Genomic DNA, 4,378 nt, shown 5'->3' on the forward strand with positions numbered 1-4,378 from the left:
TCACTGGTGTTGTCAGGAGCATTCCATGTAGGTCCCATAGTAACACTGATTTGCCCCAGTACTGTTTGCAGCATTATTTACTGGTTTAGCCTCCATTCTCTAACACTACTGCAAGAAAAGATCTCTGAGAAAAAAAATATTATGAATAAATTCTGAAGTTACCGCTGCTTTACAGGAGTGGAGTATTTAAAATGTGCCAACATAGTAATGGGATGACAACTCTACACCAGTGTCCAAGTCTGAGCTTTTGAAGTGGCTTAGAGAAGTGATGGTTAGGTGGGAGCAGGAAAAAAGGATTTGTCACTACTGTTAACTGCTACTTCGTAAACACTGACGATGTTAAGTTGGAAAATGCAAATTAAGGAAAAATAAAGAATTTGTTGTTTAACAATGCTCTACCGACACTTGTTATGTTGGTGACCTTCCTGGCTATCCATTCCTGTCGCATGTGGACTTTTGTACTGCAGAATGAAGATTATTCTGCCCATCGGACCAGTTATGAAATATATCAGGAAGAATGGTCACGATCTATATATCATGCAAAAAAAACCTGCTGTAAAATACTACCATTCACAGAGTGTGACCATGCACTGCAAATATAGTGGTTTGGGTTTTTTTGTTTTAACTGCTTAACATATTTCCTCAAATTCTTAAAGCACTGTCAGGTGATCATTTTATAGCAGTTAGTTCTGTATCAACATTATGTCTTGTAGTTCTTTCAGACATCTTTAGCCATAATATACATTTAAATAATCCTGAATCACCTAAGAGTTGACCAAAAATACAAAACTACTGCAATATACCAAAAGTGCCTTTCTTTTTTTTTTCCAGGATGACGGAACTGTTCACTTACTGTAATATCCTCTCAAGAAACAACCATACTTCTTTGAGGGGCCCTGTTTTCTGAGAATGTTTTACAATCTCATTTGTAAATAAATTACTCCAGTTTTTCCTGTAATGGATGATTCTGTCAGCAAATATTGAAACAGAGAGCATAAATCAGAGGTACCAAAACTCAAGCATATACTAGTTGCCAGGAAGAAAACACAGCCACCCCAAACTCATGCCCTCCTGATTGGACAGTTGCCGACTTATTAGTTTGGAAATGTCATCCCTACATTTATTCACATGTTCTTGCCACATCTCAGAGACACAGGTTAAGCCATTGCTGTAGATAGCACTGTGCATTTAACAGTCCTAGAATGGTAAGACATCCCGTAACAAAAATACAGCTACAGTTCTATGACTGTATCCGTTCATGGAGATTTTAACACAGATGTGTTTTTCATCATAACACATCATGCATTTAATTTTAAAATGAAGTTTGAAGATAAAGATAAGACTTTGACCCACCTGTAATGTAAAGGGCTATGCAGCACACATCCGTCTTGCCTCAGTAAGAAATGCTGGACTACCTGCTCAACAGGTTCAGAAATAGTTTTTGAGATGCACCTGGTCTGTCACTTTGCTTCCACTTTGCATTTTGTCTGGGTTGCCAGTGAAGCAGCAGGTGGGAGGAGAGGGGTGGAGTTCTGTGTGCTCTGGAAATAGCTAAATCAGAGGTGGAGTTTGAAGGGAATGTGGCATCTGGTAATTTAACTAGACTTTGTTCAGTGAGTCTGTAATATTTACCATGAGGCAGGAAACCTTTTATGTTTTACAGCATGTTGCAATATGTTTGAAAAGATGACTGAGAGTGCATGCTGTTGAAATTCAGAGCTTGATAAGTAAGATCTATGACCCCTATATTAGTACGCATTCTAATAATAACTTAATAATAAAACACATAAGTGTCTAAGGTAAAAACATTGTAAAGAAGCACATCAATTCCAAAGCATAAATGTACAAGCAGCGAGAAAACAATTAGGCTGAAACTATGCATGTCTGCCTAAAAAACTAATCTAAGAAATTCTAAGTGTGTATGTGTGTGTGTGTGTGTGTGTGTGTGTGTGTGTGTGTGTGTGTGTGTGTGTGTGTGTGTGTGTGTGTGTGTGTGTGTGTGTGTGTGTGTGTGTGTGTGTGTGTGTATATATATATATATATATATATATATATATATATATATGTGTGTGTGTGTGTGTGTGTGTGTGTGTGTGTGTGTGTGTGTGTGTATATATATATATATATATATATATATATATATATATATATATATATATATATAGTGTGTGTGTGTGTACATGTTTGTGTATGGATTCATTTTAGAAACTCGAAATACTGAACTGTCGAATTTCAGTATTTCAAACCCATAAAGTCGAATCTTTATAATGTAGAAAACTCAGAAACGCGAAATTCAAAATCTCGCACACTGGAGAATTTTAATTTTGCGCTACTACTGGACACACATATGCAAACACACACACACACACACACACACACACACACACACACACACACACACACACACACACACACACTTACCTAAATCCGTAACCACAGCGGAACCTTAGAAGCGTGAAATTCAAAACCTCCGATATTCGAGGTTTTGAATTTCGCGCTTCTGACAAAAATGCATGTTTATAAGATAAAAATGCATATCAATGCATTTCATCACCGTCCACTATACGCCACTTACAAGCAAAAATGGAAATAAGGAAACTGTGGTAAGTGTAAGTACGGTTTTCCGGAAATGTTTTGTTCTGTCTTGTTTCCACAAACATTACTGTGAACTATTTGACAAGTATATTGTGGCACAGTAATTACAGAACTTCATTAGCAACCACTTTACAAATGGTACTGTACATCTAAATGAGACAACATTCAGTGTACTCAGTTTTGTGCTTAGAGTTAAGCCCCCCCCCCCCAGTGCTTGTGGTGAATGGGCCAATGGATGTAGACAAAAGGTATCAGAAATAGTGGGTGGACAAGAAACAGAGCATTAATAAGATGAATGAAAACGTCTACTGTCACACTCGGATAAAATAGTACACCAAGGGACCTGAACAGTAGTGTCCTTAATGCAATTTGGTCTGAAAGACTTTTGTATAAAAATCCTGTTGAAGAATTCTAAACAGTTCAGACATTACAGGCATGTTTATGTTTAAATATTCAGTCATTTGAATAGGAAATACGTGTTCGGCAATGAAAAACATTATCCACTAACTGTGTGCCATTTCATGTTGGCCACACAGATTGTTTCCATTTTGGCAAGAGGCAAAAAATGCTCAATATTCAGACGTGTCATTTACAGTTTAACAACATGCTGGTTCACATGTTGCGTGTCTGATTGTTTAAACAATTGCAAAAATAAATTTATGCTATTGATTTCACTATGATTTCAGGCATCACATTTCTGCACTCTGCATCTTTGAGTAGAAACACTGACATTAGAATTGTAATATTAGAATCTTTTGCCTTATTCTTAATTCTTATATCATCTCATATCTTACAATAACTCTGACGTTATATCAAATAATTACAGTCTGGAAAACCCTGCTTAAATCCTTATTAATCATTTTCACATTCATAAAGAAATAGTAATGATAATTCTGACCATAAACCCATATCCATCTTTTGGCTTGACCACTTGCTTAAGATGTGGAATGTGTTAAAAAATATTTTTTCCATTCGTGGGCAACTCTTTTCCATATCTTACAAATGCTTTTAAGTAGGATGGGTACTTATACTCTGTTATGTTGAGATTGATGCCTTGTGGGGAGAATTAATAACAAACAGAAGTGCATGTCCCTATTATATGGTAGGAGTGTACATGTGGACCATATAGTTTTATCTTCTCTCCAGACCCATAGGTCTTTGATATAATCACATTCTCAAATCACATGAAGGTAATTAACTAGAATTATTGGCATTGCCAACAGTCATTTGATTTATAGGCCTTAACTCTATCAAGGGTGAAATGCCATCTGTGCATGATTTTCATGTAAATATTGTGTGAGATAAGAGATTTGAGTGTATGCATATCTATGTAAAACATGTTTCCATTTCTCTATTTGCATGTTGCAATGCAGCAGCAAAGTTTCCTATTTGGAGAATGTAGAGCAGTCTGTCCCATGTAAACCACTATATCATATATCTGCCTAATTTTAGGATTACAGTCACTTACGAGCTCCACAAGAAGGATCACGCTTACCTTTAGGTAGTCGTGCAACCAAGACGTTGCCACCTACTAAAGATTTTTGCTTATAATTGGCCATTGATGGTGGTATTGCCAACATAAAATTCCATATGTTTGTATGTTTCCATTCTCTACTGGGCAAAAGGAATTGGTTGTTGGGTGCCATGCATCTATAACGTAGTATATAGCCATTTCCATCTAGTTATGCCATAAGATATCATTATCCAGTATAAATTTTGAGTTTATTTGAAGTTTTGAGTTAGCCCAAATTCTAGTATCTAACCATAACTCATTATGTCTCAT

At 36.3% G+C, this 4,378-nt stretch overlaps 1 protein-coding gene across 1 annotated transcript in view; it reads right to left on the bottom strand.

The window, feature by feature from the left end:
• Positions 1-1,474, bottom strand: part of LOC122791026 (coiled-coil domain-containing protein 102A-like) — a 295,863-nt gene extending 294,389 nt beyond the window's left edge. The window contains exon 1 of the mRNA XM_044058790.1: positions 1,354-1,474. The gene's annotated coding sequence lies outside the window, so the exon portion shown is untranslated. The remainder of the gene's footprint in view (positions 1-1,353) is intronic.
• Between the last annotated feature and the right edge of the window lie 2,904 nt (positions 1,475-4,378).

This window comes from Protopterus annectens, chromosome 16.part0 (genome assembly GCF_019279795.1).
Source record: "Protopterus annectens isolate FY-2018-M chromosome 16.part0, PAN1.0, whole genome shotgun sequence".
In the NCBI taxonomy this organism is placed as follows: Eukaryota; Metazoa; Chordata; order Ceratodontiformes; family Protopteridae; genus Protopterus; species Protopterus annectens.